The following is an 18,475-nucleotide window of genomic DNA, read 5'->3' on the forward strand; positions in this document are numbered from 1 at the left end:
TCTCTGTGGGGAGGGATTTGATTGCTTGCAATGACCCTGAAGAAACTACTTCCACTGCTGATGTGTCTCCAGCGCATTGGCGCTGCCGTTGCAACCAGTGCCCTCTGTCAAGAGGGTGCCTGGTGGCTGCCAGGTGACCAGTGTGGTGATCAGGATACAGCAGCTACTGCCACCTGCAGTGCCAGCCCCTCCTCCACGATCACACAGTCTCTGATCCTTTGTGCTTTCAGCAGCCCTGGGAAAGTTTGCAGAAATAATTTTGGTTTCTAGTAGATATTTAGTTTCCTTGGCCAGAGACTCAGGTGAATCCACAATGACTGAACGAGGGAACGATTCTGTTACAAGACCTGTGCTGTGCGTAGGGTGACCCACTTCTTTCAGAGCTCACCTGTTGTCTTTGAAACACACTTTTGCTGTTGACCCTTTGCTCTCATACAGTGAGGATTTTCCGAGAGGCTTCTTGGTCTCTTTTGTGCCTAGATCCCTGGCGAGTTCACTCTGCTGGATCTTCTTGAGTCACAGGGTGAAAACAGTGGTAGCTTGAGCCCCTGCCTGAGTCTGTGATCACTGATGGATGGGAAATCTCAATTCTCAAAAGGAGGTAGATGAGAAAGGAAACAGAAAAGGAGTGAGGGAGGATCAAGGAGCCCTGAAAATGTCAGGCTGTGGGAAGAGAATTGGACTGTCCCCTTCCTCCCTCTACCTCTGTGATATGCATTCCAGAAATTATCTGGAGCCAGAAAAGGGAAGGAAAGTGCTCTTTGTTGAGGGCCTGCTCAGGAGTGCTTCATGGCCACCATGTTCTTTAATCCTTGCAAATTCCTATACAGATGTGAGGATCCAAGTCTTGTAGATGAAGAAATTGAGACTGAGAAATGTGTGGTACCTGTCTGAGCTCACGCCGCTGTGAAGAGGCGGGCTCTGGGTTGTGACTGTGACACCCCTGCCTGGCTCTATCCAACTCTGTCCTTGGCCATGTAATGCCACTGTCTCTCCATCACCTGGCTGACCTTTGGGATTGGCTTCTTTTAGGCCAGGGTTTTTCAACCATGGCATTTGTGACATCTGGGGAAATGTAATTCTTGGCTGTTGGAGGCTGTGCTGTGTGTTATAGAATCTTTAGCAACATCTCTGGCTGCTACTTGCTAGAAACCAACAGCATCCCCACCCCAAGTTATAACAACAAAAAGTATCTCCAGACGTTGCCCAGTGCTTTCTGCTGGGTGGTGCAAAATTGCCCTTGGTTGAGAACCACTAATTTTTAGGGGTTCCCGTTGTAAGGCATGTCTTCTTAGGTGATTCCACTTCTCCACTCCCCTCTCTTAACCCTTCCCCGTGACTCGCTCTAGCCACATTTGCTGTGCCAGTGGGTGGCTCTGTTCAGATGAGGATATAGAGACCTGTGCACAAAGGACGTTGGGCTGAGCCCGGCACTCACACTTCAGACAGAGCCTGGGTGAAAGCGATGGCCCTGAGAGGTGAGCCAGGTTGGGGTGGGTGGGGGAGCCTCTGGGTAGGACAGACGGATGCTCCAGTGCTCTTCTTGCTTCCTCCCTCCTTGAGTGGGCAGGAGAGCGGAGTGGGGGTACAGCTGAGGCCTTGCCCACACCTGCGCCTCTCCCGTTTCCATCCTGAATAGATTTTGAATTTTTGCCTCAGATTGCTGGGTCTCCCCTGACCTGTGTTTCCTGTCTCCTTCACCTTTTCTCTGCTTTCCGCCCCCTCTTGGGGAGTTTGGGCAGGGATGAGGGATGAGGGATGAGGGAGACTCATGGCAATAAGTTGACTTTTGTGTATCAAAGGAAGCATTACATCCTTTACATTGACTTCATTCCCTCCCAGTGACACCAACTCTCTTAACTCAGCAAATTCCACAGCAGTACTTGCCAAGTGCGATTAGACACATCACAGCACACATGCACACATGTGTGCTTTAACACAAACACAGATAACGGTACTTTTGCTCCCACTGAAATAGTGTATTTTTGTTCCCCTACTCTATTGTCTTATCTAGACACCTCTTAATGCAGGACAGCTTCAAAAGTCACCTTACCTTTGATCAGGTCCTCACCAAACTACAAATAGCACCCCCATGTCTGCTTGGCTGTCTTTAAAGAATACTAGAGAAGGATGACTCAGTCCTGGTGACTGGCCTTGGTGAAGGACAGATGGAAGGGCATCTGAGTGCTCATTGGTTGGAACAAAGAATAGGGATGCCCAAGGTTTCCAGCTTGGCTTTCAGACTCTTCTCCTATTATGGTTCTGCCCTGGTGTCATGGAGAGCTCTACAAACCATTGTGTTATGGTGCTGTGTTAGGACGTCGCCTTATAGTCCTGTCCATAGTTGTTGGATGGAGAATTCTCTACACTCTGGAAGATCTATTGCAGATTTTAATTTTCTGGTCTTGAAAAAAAGCATGTAGTCTTCCTGCTGAAGTTGAATGTAGATCACATGCCTCCTGTTCACATCTTATTCGCAGCCATTATGGGTTTTGTAATCTCTTCTTTGTTGTTACTAGAAAGTTGACCTGCATCTACCACTTGTCATTTCTTGTGATGTTACCCCTCTTTAGTCTTGTCTTTTTCCTTTTGTCCCCAACTCTTCTTCCCCTTTCCTTTTTTCCTCTCTGCCCTGCTTTTCCTAGTTTATACTTATGTTTCCCTCTGTAAAAATGTTTTGCATCTGTGTTCTAATTATAGTCAACATTTGTTGGTGATGAATTTGGACAAGATTTTGTGTTAAGTATTATGGAAAGCATAAATGCAGACATGATTCATGCCCTACCATCAAGAAAATTCATCACTTGAATTACAATACAAGGCAAGTTATAAAACTATATTTTTTCAATCCATTAATTCAACAAAAATTAAATGAGTCAAATACGTTTGAGGCAATGATTGGGGCCTTGGATGCGCAGTGGAGAATAAAATAGACCCACCTTGCCCTCACGCAGCTTATCATCTTAGATGTCATCAATTACAAGATGCAACATCAATTTAATAATAGATTTTTCAGGAATAAAAGCTGCATTAAATGTTCACTTCAGTTGTAAGATATGCCTTGGCTTCAGAAAATTTTTAATGTGAAACATAGGCTTGTTTTCAGTTTGGTTCCCAGAAACTCTGAAATGAGGATTTATATGTAAGTGATAAAGAAAATGCTTGCAGGTGATGCCACTGAAGGGATTGGGTGAGCAGGCAGCAAGGGCAGAAGCCAGGGAGGGATGCAATGTCAAGTCTAATCCGCTTGATTGATAGGCCGCTGGGTAGCTCCAGGAGTAGCTTACACCTCAGACGCTGCCGCCTCCTCGGTGCTGGCAGCTGCGTTTGTTTACATGCTCCCCTCTTGTTAGTCCCGAGCTAAAGGTCAACTACCAGGCATGTCAGGATGCGATGCAGCCAAAGTTGCTCCCCTAGTCCAAGGCAGTGCCACGTGCAGTCCCTGGAGGCCAAAATGCACCAAAAACAGGGGAGGTGGCCCAAAAAGAGTGAAAAGGACTTCAGAGTACCTGAAGAGAGCAAGTGTCTACCACCATTCCATCTCAGACCAAGAGCCCATGGCAAGCACTGCTGTTTTTAAGTATGTACGCACATATATGTGTACACACATATATACATACATGTATGTGGATATGTGCATTTCTAACCATTTTTTAATTGAAATATATTTAATTTACACTGTTGTATTAGTTTCAGGTGTATAGCAAAGTGATTCAGTTATACACGTGTGTGTGTGTATTCTTTTTCAGATTCTTTTCCATTATAGGCTATTAGAAGATATTGAATATAGTTCCCTGTGCTTTACAGTAGTTAAGTATATTTTAAAAGTTGATTTTTATAAGTAAAGTGTGAATGTTGAGAGTGTAAAAAAATATGAGAAACAAACTTCCTCATAATTTTAACATCCAGTTGCGAGTTGCCTTGAAGATTTAGTCATATACCATTTCAGCCTTTCTTCTTTTCAATTTATGCCGTTCAGATTATAAGAATTGGACTTTTCAGGGGAGTTTGGTCTAATAGTCCTACTTATATTTATGGGCTAGATTTGGCCTGCCTTCCGGGCAGCTGTGTGCCTTAGAAAGGGAACAGGCACATAGCATCTTGTACCTCTTCCTCCAAGAAAATGCCTGGTTTTCTTGTTTCAAATAATGATGATCTCAGGCACCATCTGTATTGTTATCACTGATAGTTTTGTCATTGTTATTCTTTTTATTTTTTTAACTAAATGCGCAGTTGCTTTAACAGTCATTGTCAAGTGCAGGCGTTATGATTACAGACTTCCATGCACAGTACATAACTGCTAGGCAAGAGTGAAACATGTACAGATAGACAACTCTGTTAGTGAGGAATTAAAAGACCACTTCCTTGTTATGTTATAACAGCCTGTGTGCAAAACTGACATGATTGGGTTCATTTAATGAGACTTGGTGTTGCCTTAGCATAAATCGGTTGATTTGGGGTGTCAGAAATGTGTGAAAACTTTCCCCTTTGCTATCAATGGTGATTTTATTTCTTACTTATGAAAATTGACCTTAGGAAGGATTTATGGTAATGACTCTCAAAAGGTAGGGGGCAAGACCTGTGTGTGTGTGTTCAGATAGAAATGTGGCTGTACCTTTTTCAAAAGTTTTTACTTTGAAATAATTAGATTTACAGGCAGCTGCAAAAATAATAGAGATCCCATGTACCATATACCCCATTTCCTCCAGTGGTTATATCTTATGTAAATATACTACAATGTCAAAGTCATGAAACTGACATTGGTGCGATGTGTGGGTGTAGTCCTATTCCATTCTGTCACATAATGTAAATTTGTGTACCCACTACCACAGTCAAGATACACAACTGTTCCATGACCGCAAGGCTCCTCCAGGCTCTACCCACTTAGAGCCACACCCACTCCTTCTTGCCATCTCTAACCTTTGGCAACCACTAAATTCTTCTCCAGCTCTATCATTTTTCTATTTTGATAATTTTACATAAATGGAATTATGCCGTACATGGCCTTTTGAGATTAGCTTTTTTCCCCCCACTTAGAATAATTATCTGGAGAGTCATCCAAATTGTTGCATGTATCAAGACTTTGTTCCTTTTTATTGCTAAGTGGTATTCCATGGTATGGACATACTGGTTTGTTTATTCATCAGTTGATGGATATTTGGGTTGTTTCCCCTTTCTGACTGTTACAAAAAAAGCTGCTGTGAATATTTGTGTACAGGTTTCTCTGTGGACATGAACTTTCATTTCTCTGGATAGAGGCCCAGGAGTATGATTACCGGGTTGTATATTAGTGTAGATAGGGATTTTTTACAGCAAAAATGTGACCACATCGATTAATTTTTAGAAGGTATCGACTCAGCCAAAAATGTTAGAAAAGATGAACTTAAGATAATGATAATTTTATAAAATAAGGTTTTTTTTCCACAAGGAATTGATGTTATAAGTATTATTTCAGTTTTCTAATCTTTTATTATGTTTCTAGTCCTTGCTCTAACCTATAATTTTGTAACAGGCTCCGACTCCCAGTGAATTCACTTGGAGTGGCTGCTTTTCTGCAGTAGGAAGCACAGTGTCCTTAATATCAGATCATCATTATTCTGCTTAAATTTACTCTTTCTATGCAACTAATCATTTCAGTACAGCAAATCTGGGGGCATTCTAAATGTAGCCAGTATATATTGTTTTCCTTTCAAGGGGTGCAATTTTAGTTTTCAATTTTCTGTCTCTGTCTTTTGACAAATGTAGTTTTAAATGCCCATGAAAACTGGCAGTCCTTCACATTCAAAAGGTGTTGCCAATTTACGGTTATTGTCTTGTGTAGCTTTCACACTTTTAAACACTGTAGAAATAAAGCGTTGTTCTGTCACGTGAGCGTCAATCAGCTTCAGTGGGATAACTCTCACCCCCTCCCATCCAATGTTGAGAATCAGCTTGGTGAAACAATTTCATGGTATTTGATTTAGTAAAGATTTCAGGCACTGTCACAGTGGGCTTCTGGGATTCTCATCACACAGTAAGTCCAGTGACTGAAGCATGAAGAAGGAAGATATTGCCAAACGTGTAGCAACTGCTGATGTAATTTGCAGTTCACTTCTTTTCAGTGAAATAACATAGAGCATATGTGGCTAGCTGAAACTTATTTTTAAGTCAGAATGTATTCAGAACTGAAAGAGAGAATGAAAGAGAAGAGAGAACCTCATAAATTAATTGAGTGGCACTTTAGATGCGGATATGACCAAGCTCTTGAAAGCCTATGTCTCAACCCTGAAAGTCTGCATTCCAGCCCTCAGTCCTTCCTAGACAGCTCTATTGGCTTTGAGATTTATGATTTATGACTTGCCACTTATGAAATATTTATAAAATTTCAGTGGAAAAGATTCTGACCAATGTCAAGATTAAAGGACAAGTGTTTAAACAAGTTGGCCAAGGTCAAAAGAGGAACCTGATTCTGAAGTTGGCATTAGGTATCTGTCTCTCGCTTTCATCTTCTCGGTCAGAATTAGCTTGAATGACCATAAGATTTAGTTTTCTCAGGGAACTCCAGGTTTAATGGCCCCAGTGCAAATATTAACGGTGCCCTTTGTACTCTGAAAAGTTTCCCACTTTCAAAACACATTGTGTGTTCACCCGACTATTAGCTATGATAGTATATCTTTTTCTTGATACATTAATTGAAAAGTTCATCTATTTTTCCTTTACGCAAAATAAATGCATGATGATCCTTGTGTTCTTAAGTCTTTATACTGATATAAAAACTTCAGTTTAATGATTGATATTTTCTATTCGTTAATATTAGAATTTCACTCCTAGTTTTACACCCAAGGGAACCACACGCATATAATCAAACGAAGACTTTATACACATTTTCTTTGTGGCATTATTCATAATGGTCCCAAAATATTTTTTTAAACCCCACAAATATCCATTAACAGGGTCTGTGGTATATTTCCATGATGGAATACTACATAGCAACAAAAAAGAACAAACCACTGACATGTAAAACTATATGCATGAACTTTAGAAGCATGTTATGTGGGAAAAAAGCTACAAAGAGTACACACTGTACCACTTCATTCTAAAAAAAAACAGACAAAGAATTTTCACTGATAGAAATCAGAATATTGCTTGCCTTGGGAGGTGGTGGGTGGGTTCTTACTTGTGTGGAGGCAAGGAAACCTTCTAGGGTAATGGAAATGTTTTATATTTTGATCTAGGAGGCAGTGACGTGAATGTATACATATGTAAAAATTCATGGAGCTTTACACTTCAGATTTCAGCATTTTATTATTTATATCTCAATCTATGAAAAGCCAGAGAAGAAATTTTGTAAGAACCACACCTACTAAACATTTCTATTAAATTTCTACAGCATGGCTATCATTGGTATATTCAAAGAAGTAACCCAAGCTACGAATAAAATATCCCAACTCATTTTGATTAAGAACAGGCTATCTACCTCTTCCCTCCCTTCCTTCATCGTATCACTGTGCTTGAGTCCTGACCATCTCTCTCTAAAGTTCTGTGGTCTTGGGTGAAAATGCTGAGCAAATGAGAACCTTGTTGTGGCGGAGCCAAGGTGATGCTTGAAGTTTGGTGGGCAGGTCCTAGAGACCTGAGAGGTTAGTGCTGAGTGCAGGCATCAGAACGAGGCCAGAGCTGAGTGTATGAGACCTTCTTCTCTCATTCATTCCCTCTCTCCAAACTCCTGGCTGGGGAAGGGAGAAGAGGAGAAAGCAAATTTGACTTTGGAAGTGTACCAATTGGTTCTTTCTGAAATTTGCTACAGAATATTATAATTATAAACAGGCAAGGCTCTGTTTTCATGGCAACAAAAATACACTTGAAGGCAGAAGTGTGGTGGGAGTGAGGAAAGGCCTAGAGTTGATTAAAACAAGTTTCCTTTTTTTTTCCTCACTAAAACATTTAAGTGGCTTTAGAGCTAAAGAAGGTTCATAGTCAAAGGTGTCAGTGAGTTCCTTTTTATCACACTTTTCATCTCGGCTTTTGTTCCTATTTTGTGCCAAGGTTTATATAGGTGCTGAAGGATTGAGACCAGTGGTTCTCAATCTGGGGTGATTTTACCCCCCAAAGGGTCATCTGAAATGTCTGAAGACATTTTTCGTTATCACAACTCAAGGGTAGGGTGCTACTGGCATCCAATGGGTAGAAGCCAGGGATGCAACTAAGCCTCCTGCAATGCACAGGACGGTATTCAGCATCAGTGACTCATCCAGCCTCCAAAGTCAATAGGGCTAGAGTTGAGAAGCCCAGATTTAGACTGAACCCCACGTACAGGATTAAGGGTACAGACGGAGTGTGTTAAGGGTGCAGGCGGAGTGTGTTAAGACCCAGAATCCCATCATGGAACTAGTCCCTTATGGATCTTTTCATTTTACAATTCTGTTAGTTAGGTGATGTGAATTGCTTTCAAAAGGCTTGGGTGGATCCCATCCTTACAGCATTTCTCAGTGACTTTGTGGAGGCATTAAGACAAGTAAAACCACAAGAACCAATTTGTTCTTGCTACTTTGATTCAAGATACATTGAAGCAAATTGGAATGGGGTTATAATGGAGGAGCAAGTTAATACTGTACAACAATAAAATATAATGTTCTCAAGGAAAGGGACAGTGAGAAATGAACAGATCATTGGATTCATCATCAAAAAAAAAAAGGGTACTAGTCCTAAACCATCACAGATCTCTGATTTTGTGACATCAAGTGGCTTGGAGACTCTTTCTAGATCTTACTTTCCTCATCGATGAAATGAAGAGGCTAAAGTAGATTGCTTCAAACTCTCTTAACACCAGTATTCAGTGATTTGAAAAGAATCAACATATTCTTCACTAGAAAAATAATTGATACCATTAGCTTTGGAATATCTCAGACAACTAAATGACGAAAGGAGTATAAAAATTGTTATCCAAGAAGCTCTTCTTTTAAAAAAGTTTTCTCATGCCTGTCACACAGACGAAGTTCCTTTGTCTCTATCACATCAAGATGTGTCTTTCAAACTTGTCATTTTAACTGTTTGGCAAAATGTGTTCCAAGTATAGAAAAATAACTGCGCAGAGCTGTTTAACATTTGTTCCTAATGTTAACGGTTAAACTCTGCTTAGAAAAATAATTCTGCTCAGAAATTTGATCTGTCTGCCTTCCCTTTGTATTGCTTTTGGCTCTTCCAGAACTCAGAAATGTCAATTTGTTATTCATGTTTGCCTTCACTAATCCTTGCAAAAGAATGTGAAAAGTCCCACAGTCTTTTATATTAGGAAATAGCTAAGATTAAAACGGATTAAGTCTGAGCTCCTTTCTCTTGTTCTGTATTGGCGTAATGAGTGTTATCACAGCATTTATGAAAGCGATGGGGTTTTTCATACTAAACTATAATTTCATTGTATGAGCATTCAGTAGGGGCATTGATACAGTTAGGCCTGGCAACTTTTCACAAGCTCAGTGCCAAGATCCTGCGGTGTCCTTCTGAAATGTTGGACAAGGTGGTGGATGGGCAGGGATTAGAGAGACAGAAGTGTGTGTCGAGTCAAAGTCTTGAAGGGGGGCAGGCGGGGACTGGAGAGACAGACTGAGGGCTGTTGACTTGCAAAATCAGCAGGAGAGCATAGCACAGCGATGGGAGAATTCAGCTACTAATGAATTGGAAGTAGAATTGTTTATGTGAATATCTTCTATATAATATCTACTTTTATCACCAAGAATAATAGAATGCTCTCCCTTTACATGGAAGATGCTATAGGCCTCACATCAGGAAGATGGTGTTTTGTTTTCCAGTAATTACTTAGATCTATCCACATGACTTTGTAGACCTATTTAGGATGAGACAGTGTGACATAAGGCAAAGCTAACCAACCTACAGAGGCGGAAACGCATGTGGCATTGGGCTTCAATTCTAGCCCCTGAACTGGCAGGTCAGAGACTTTAAAGAGAGTAAATGCATGATGATATTTATTAGATCTTACTCAGCTAGGTTCTCTAACCCAGAGCCAAGAGAATGCTAGAACCACATACTTTCAAGGGTCTGGGTAAAAGTGTTCCCTGTTAGAGACTGGATGAGCAGACTCCCTCCCCAAAATCTGAAATTTATGGTTGTTTCCAATAGTTGCACTTTCCAAAAGGGAGTGACTCATGTCTGCTGCTCCCTAGTGACCTTCCAGCTCTCAGATCCCTTCCAAGGAGCCACAGAGCATGCCCCTCAAGGGCTGTGTGGGGTCACAGGGGCAGCCCAGGTTCCCCATAAAGGAAGGGTTTCTCGGGTCCAGAATGACAGTTCACAGTCCCGGATGGCAACCAGCTGTCCAGGATGGAGGAAGCAAGCAGTTGAATAGATTCTTTTTTTTATGGTTTACTCAAAGAAATAGTTGTGATGTCAATCCATTTTGGTTTCAAATGGGGAAATCAGACGTAAGCTCTCTATACCATTCAGAAATAGCAGCTGAAAAGCGAAAAAACAAAAGCAAATCAGTTGACCAGTTGATTCTCTTCATGCCAGACACCAGTGTAATTGAAACACTCTCCTTTCTGTGTCCCCTCACCCCGGTTTACTGATTGTTTAGATTTAATCACCTTTTGTTTTTTCAATATTTCTTGAACTGGACTTCACAATGGGATATAAGAGGAAAAGGAGAAAAGTGTAACTTTCTTGTGCTAGATCATTTCTCTTTTTTCATGAAACAGTTTATACCTCACTTTAAAGGTCAGACATGATACATGCCACTTTGTATGTGATTGCTTGAGTTGTGAACATTTTCTGAAAATATTTGAGGTTCTAATTATTTCAGAGGAGAATTTTTTGCACGATGATACTTTTGAGACTGCTTGGTGGTCATTTGATTAATATAACCACATTCTGCATTTTTCCTTGTCCTAAAAAGGCAAGAAAAAAACCCAAATGAAATAAACATAAATAAATAAAAACAAACATCTGTTCCTACTCCTTCAAAAAGAAAATCTTCCTTGAAATCTTCCTTAAAGTTCATCTGTTCCCTGAAAGCTTGTATCTCAGAGGTCGCCCATGATACACTGGTAAGAAAGTCATGTCCTTTTCCTTAGTGATCACTCAGCACTCTTGTTTCATTGCAGTCAACCTTGCTGACTAAGTCTTCCTCAGAACTGTTTCCTTGTCTTTGTGACCCTCTGTCCTCCTTGTCTTCTCATCTCTCTGATCACTTGGTTTTTGCCTCGTCTTTCTCTTTCCTTAAATGTGGTCATTTGCCACATCTCTCTTTTCCTTCCATCCTCCCTCTGATCCCTTCCTCCCTTCCCTCCCTCCTTTCTTCCTTTGTATTAAATGTTATCTATGTCCCAGGAATATTGTCTCAATTCATGCTCCCAAGCTGGTAGTAACTTGTCATATGTGGCTTGCAGTGTGGTTCATGTGACTGAGGAACTGAACTTTAAATTTTACTTTTTTTTTTTTTATTTTTTTTTTATTTTTTATTTTTTTTATAAATTTTACTTTTAATAAATTTAAATTTACTAATGATACTCAATTCAGTTATTGGGAAGCTTTGAAGGAAGGAACTTTCTTTCTCCCTTTGATGATCATCCTATACTAACGTGGCTTTTCCGATTTTTCCTAAATGGAAAACCTCACATCTTTATTCATTACCGACCCATCCTTCTAGATTCATCTAGACCAGGATTTCTCAACATCAGCACTACTGACATTTGGAAGCCAGACAGCTCTCTGTTGTGGGGCTGTCCTGCGTACTATAGGATGTTGAAGAGCACCCTGGCCTCTACCCACTAGATTCCAGTAGCACTCCCCCCAGTTGTGACAACCACAGTATCTCCAGACATTGCCAAATGTGCCCCATGGAGCAGAGTTGCCCCTCGTTGAGAACCACTGTGATAGATATTGACCAACAATGGGTAGCAAGAAGTAGACACAGGTCTTAGAAGAGGAGAGGCAGATTTGAAAATAAGTAGATTTTGCCTAACAATAACATTAATTGGTAGGTTTTTCTCAACAGTGAGATTAATTTAACTCTTCTAACAAATTAGAAAGGAAATCGATTTTTGCTTTTTCTCACAGAAGTTAGTTAATTTTGGAAGGTTTTTGTTTTCATACAAAGTTTTTAGCTATAAAGAGCTAAATGATAATAAAGAGAACTGGTGTCCTTGGAACTTTCATCTTGATTCTTTTTTAAAGATCCCTCATTTGACCATTTTTTTTTCCATGTAAGAACAATAAACTCCTTTAACAAAACTCTGGAACGTGCCCAATACCAAAGGGAAGAAACGTGTAGTTAAAGGTTAGACAAAGTGCAGGCTTAACCTTTAGACATTTCAGTTAGAGAAGGAAAACATTCCCCTTTAAGCCAAGTGTCTGTCTCTTTAGAGTCTATCAATTTAATTTTATCAGTTCTAACTAAGAATTAAATAAACTGTTTATTTCCTGGCATTTTAGTTTTTAGAGAAGACATTAGATTTAGGAGACAGAGGGCCTTGGGAAAACAAGCCTACCATTCAGGTTTTATAAGACAGATTTGCTGCCCAGGGGATTTTTATCAAAATTGTGATTTTCAGACTGAAATTATTGAGGTGTGAGCACATAAAACAAAGAAAGGCACCATGAACTTTTGACTTGATAATTTTGCTCCTGGAAAGTTAACTTTATTTTCAGCTATCTTAGTGAGGTCTATTTGGATTTCCTTCAACTTTAAAACTGTATTTATCATAAAAAGATAACCAGTACAGCCATATATGTATTAGTTTCTTATTGCTGCTGTAACGTATTAGCACAAACATTGCAGTCTAAAACACCACAAAATCTCACAGTTCTGTGGATCAGAAGTCCAAGTTGGCTTGGCTGGTTTCTCTGCTCAGGGGCTCATAAGATTGAAAGCAAGGTGTCAGCTACCTGGGCTCACTTAAATCTGCTCCTAGGTCATTCAGGTTGTTGGCCAGTTTGATTCCTTGTGGTTGTAGGACTGAGGTTCCTGTTTCCTTGCTGGCTGTCAGTTGAAGTACTCTCTGCTCCTAGCAGCTGCTTGCCTTCTTTCTCTTCCTTTCTCAGTGGCCCCCTCCAGAAACAGTGGGTCAAGTCTCTCTTACCCCTTTCCCCATATCTCTAACTGACTCCTCTGCCTTCCTCTCTTGCCTTTAAGGGCTCATGTGAGTGGGTCCACTCAGATATTCCAGGAAAACCTTCCTACTTTAAGATCAGCTGACTCACAACCTTAATGCCATCTGCACAATCCTTTCACAGCAGTACCTAGGTGAGTGTTTGAGTAAGTAGTCAGGAGACAGAAAGCTTAGACATTTTTAGAATTTTGCCTACCACAGCATGCACATGTGCAGCCAAAAGTCTTTCCCAACTTATTCTCCAGTCATAATGTTCTAACCTCTTCCACCAAACACCAAGCACAATTACTAGCTTCTTGTTATCCTTCCAGAGTTTCTTTATGCATATGAAGTATAAAAACTTGCATTCTACTTTACTCCCTTTCTTTATAAAAAACAGCCTTCTATACGTAGTGTTCTTCACCTTCTTTCAGGTATGACGGTACCTTAGAGAACTTTCCATATTGGTATGTAAGGAACTTTCTCATTCTTTAGAGTATTGCACTGTATGGACATACCACCATTTATTTAACCAGTTCAGCAGTAGTGTACTGTAAGGTGGCATCCTGTTTTTTGCTACAACAAATGATGTTGAAACAAATGCATTGTTTCACATATGTGCTGATGTATCTATAGAATGAATTTACAGAAGGAGAATTTGTAATTGTAATAGATATTACCAAATTGCCCTCCATAAAGATGAACCAGTTCATCATCCTTGCCTCAGCAGGTTTCCTACAGCCTCAGCAGCATAGAGTATTGTAAGACTTTTAGATTTTGGCCAATCTGATAGTTGAAAAATGATGTTTCCTTTTTTATATCTTTCTACAACATGGTATTTGAACTTTATGACCACAAACACTTTTTGTCTAACAGTGAAATGCTTGAAAGTAATATATTTTTCTATCGTGGAATATTATTCAGCCAGAAAAAGGAATAAAGTTTGCATACATGCTACCACATAGATGAACCCTGAAAACATTATCCTAAGTGAAGGAGGCCAGTCACAAAAGGCCATTTGTTGTATGTTTCCATTTATATGAAAGGTACAGAAAAGATACAAAAAGTACATTAGTATTGCCTAGGGCTGGAGGAAGAGGTGAGAAGTGACTACTATTGGGTGTGGGGTTTCTTTTTTTGCGGGGGGGGGTTCTTTTTAGAGGGATGAAAATGTTCTCATATTAGGTAGTGGTGATGGTCGCACATCATTGTAAATATACTGAAAACCACTGACTTGTACTTTAAAAGGGTGAAGTTTTTGGTATATAAACCATATCTTTGGGAAAAAAGCAGTTTTAGTCCTGTTTGTGTGGCATGGACATGTGAATTACTGAAACTGTTTGAACCCCAAATGTCTCTCGTCTGTAAAATGGAGGAGGGCCCTCACTAAGGATGTTGGAAGGATGAAAGTTGATGATATTTGTGGAGCCCCTGCACATGGTCTGCCCTCAATACATGGGAGGGCAGCACCCCCTTCAATCCCTGCCCAGATACCAGAGAGGGACTCCAGGAGGACACTAAGGGACCAGTATCCACAGGGGAGTAAGGAGCACCAAGGAAAAGGAGTGAGGACTACCCCATCACCCTTCCCTCATTGGACTGTTTCATGAGCTGGTTCTGGTCTTGGGAAAGCCATACTAGAGTAGAATCAGGAATATCTCTTTGGAGAGACAAGTTTATCAAAGGACAACTATATGAAATCTTCTGCAGCAGTAGCATGACTAAAATGATGTGCCTTTCTTATCCTTAAATTTTGGCCATTTTTTTAGCCACATGGTTCCAAAGTCCCATATCAGATAAAAATTTGAATGAAAATCTTGGAAACTCAGAATTTAAGGCTTTCCAAAATGAATTGAGATACAGTTCTTATGTGAAGGGAAATTATTAACTTGATTGATTTCAGGGGGTTTCTTTCTCAGTATGGAGGAAAGCAGATATTATACATTGTCAAGTGATTTTCAAGGCATTGATTTACTTAGCAAACATTTATTGAATGTCTACTTTGTTCAAAGCATTGTGTTGGGCACTCATGGGGAATAAAGAATTTTTCCTTCCTAACAGAAGGAAGAGGGGAAACCTAGGTTCTGGGAGAAGCTATGACTCATTCAGGCTCCATAATAGCCTTGGAAGATAAGAATTGCGTTATTATTTTCCCCATTTAAAAAAAATTTCATTTCCTTGCTTCAAAATTATATACCTATTTTTACCTTCAAATACCATATGATAATGATGACAGAGTAAAATGTTAAAATATACCTAAGCTTCCCTTTATGAAAACAGCTTCATTTTTAGCCCAAACTATTTTAAGGCAAACACGTCAATAATCTGTATTTTATATCTGTAGCACTATTGACCTATCCATGTCAATTCATTTTCCTGTTATATTAGGGTTTTATTAGGACTTTACTTTCCAGACAATTGTACATCTCCTGAACAATTATCTTTTCTCTTTGATTTATAACTGGAGTGAGATACATTTAGAAGATTTCTTAATATCAACCTATTAACCTTACTGAATGATATTTTCATATTTTCTGAATTTATGATACCCAATTTTTGGTAGTAATGGGATTGAGCTTGTTAAATATTATACAGTGAGTGGTAAAAATTCAAATGCAGATCAGCTTGACTCGTACATGTGCTTTGTTTTTGCTACTCCATATTGCTTCTCTTTCTCACACTCCATAATTTTTTAAAGATATTTTTATAAATTGGGTTTTTAAACATATTCTTACACTGTCATTGAAATGGCTTACATATATGACATATATTTAAATTCATTGAAAATATAATTTTTGAGAAGGTTAACATATTTAACATGTTTTTTAAAATATAGGTCTGTGGACTTTACATACACATGCAATTAATTTAAGGGAAAAGTAAATAGCTATATGAAAAAAAAATATCTTTTCCACAAGGATTATATTTCTGCAAGAGCTTAGTTCTGTATTTATTTGGCTAGAATAATGTTAGACATTTTAAAATAAGCAAGATTTTTTCCCCCAAAATGTTGACGTCTTTAACATCTACATAAAGTCAGTTGTTTTTCAAAGATAAGTTTTCCCTTTTATGCTTCTTTCTCTTCATCCTTGGGCTTCAATTGCCAGCAAAAATTGTTTGAACTATTATTTGAGGTTTTTGAAACCTGTAACAAGAATATATTAGTGTCAGCAGTAGAAGGCATGTAATTCTGTTTTCAACAATGGGAAGCCATATGATAAAGGTTATACATTGATGAAAATAATATTTTGTAACCAACTTATGGAGACAAAGGTGGACAGATTCTTACCTGAAGGCAGATCCAGTTATTTGGGCTAAGAGTTCTATGGCCCATGATGATCAGCTCACGGAAAATTTCCATTTCAATGAGCTTCTTTGACCATTTAATTCAATAAACAGTTAGTGCTTATTACATAAAACATGAAGTTCTTTAGGACTTATGGGAAGAGTGCCTCTATTTTCCAAAACAAAACGAAGAATCATTTTATATTTATGAAGACATTGGTATAGAATTTTTCAATCTGCATGATCTCAGGCAATTCCTATTAATGTCATTATGTTTACCATTTTTCCTGTGTGTCTCTGAAAGGCTGAGCAACTGAATATTCTTTCCCACTTGAGAATTTCTTGATTTTTAAGGCAAGCGAACAATATAAGGGGAAGTAAAAGAAGACATGGATTTCTAGCTCTGGAGATCTTTAGGAAAAAAGCTAGAGAATGATTTATCCTGCATGGCTTAGATGTTGCGTCCCTGCTCACAGGAGTGGAACTAATGACGCCTCCATATGTGTTCCAATGACAGAAGGTAATGGGTGGAGTGGAGTTAAGGAATATGTAAGATGGCATGGGGTCCAGGGGCATGGAGAGGATGTGGATTTGAGAAGGAGAAATGGTAGTGATTTTGAGACGAGGGAAGAAAAAGGAGTAAAGTTAGAAGCAAAGTTGAAAGGCTGTAGGTGATCTTAACCTCAGAAAAGGTGGGTTCATCTAACAGTGAAGTGGGAGAAGATGGATTTGGGGTCCCAGGCAGAGTAGAAATACTTGTACCATCTGCTACTAAGCCACTAGTAAGAAATCTTAAAGGAAAAAAATCTAAAATCCAGTGATTTATAAATGATCCCAATTAACTAGTTTGGGATGTGTTCCAACATCGTTTAGAAACTGATGTGCAGGAATGAAAAGTCCATCATTAGGATAGAAGTCAATCAGGGTTGGAGATTGGCAAGGCAGAAATTCAGGAAGGCCCCAAACAAGAGGAATTCTAGGGTGAAGATAAGGGCAAAACTGAAATTCTTGACTATTGGCACTCTCAGAACTGGGTTAAGAGGGCATTCAGCTGCGTGAGTGGTATATTAGTTTCCTATCACTGCTGTAGCAAATTACCATAAATTTAGGAGGGTTAAATTAAAAATTTATTATCTTATAGTTGTTCTGGAGGTCAGAAGTCCAAAATGAGTCTCACTGGGCTGAAGTTATGGTTTCAGGGATGGTTCCTTTGGAAGCTCCAAAGAAGAATTTGTTTCTTGCCTCTTCCAGCTTCTAGAAGGTGCTGACATTACTTGGCTTGTGGCTGTATCACTCCAATCTCTGCTTGCATCCTCATATCACTTTGTCTGGCTTTGCTCCTCCTATCTTCTTCTTATAAGCACGTTCATGATTACATTGGGCCCTCCGGGATAATCCAGGATTCTTTCTCTATCCCCAGATCCTTAATTTAATTGCATCTGCAAGTCCCTTTTGCCATATAATGTAACATATTCATAGGTTCCAGGGAGTAGGACATGGAGACCTTCCAGGGCCTATTGTTTGACCACAGATGGTGATCCAGTGGGAAATCAGGGAGGGGTCAAGAAGTGGATTTTATGATGAGGAAAGAGCTGTAGGAGGAATTAGGATTTGGAAGAGTCGAAAGTTCAGGATGTCATGGCCCCTTACAGGACTCTCGAAGTTTGAGATTTTGGTAGCAATAAATGATTAAGTGTATTGTGATGCTTCCTTAGAAGGGAAGTGCCAAAGAAGTGATTTCTTAGTGCCCTAAAGGACAAGGATCTGTGAGGTGTGGTGTCAGAAATGGTTTTGATAAGGTTGTTAGAGCCTTAAAGGGTGATGGCCACTGAAAGGGAAGATTGGGGTGGATACTCAGTATCTTTTTTTTTTAAATATTTTTAGCTCTTTATTGGAGTACAATTGCTTTACACCATTGTACCAGTTTCTGCTGTACAACAAAGTGAACCAGCTGTATTTATACATATGTCCCCATATCCCCTCCCTCCTGTGACTCCTTCCCACCCTCCCTATCCCACCCCTAGGTCATCACCAATCATCGAGTTGGTCTCCCTGTGTCTGTAGTAGCTTCCCACTAGCTATCTATTTTGCATTTGGTAGTGTGTATA

The 18,475-nt window shown here is 39.5% G+C and overlaps 1 pseudogene; it reads left to right on the top strand.

The window, feature by feature from the left end:
* The first annotated feature begins 30 nt into the window (after nucleotides 1–30).
* LOC130841586 (ferritin heavy chain-like) overlaps nucleotides 31–18,475 on the top strand; it is a 98,698-nt pseudogene continuing 80,253 nt past the window's right edge.

This window comes from Hippopotamus amphibius, chromosome X, assembly GCF_030028045.1.
Source record: "Hippopotamus amphibius kiboko isolate mHipAmp2 chromosome X, mHipAmp2.hap2, whole genome shotgun sequence".
Classification (NCBI taxonomy): domain Eukaryota; kingdom Metazoa; phylum Chordata; class Mammalia; order Artiodactyla; family Hippopotamidae; genus Hippopotamus; species Hippopotamus amphibius.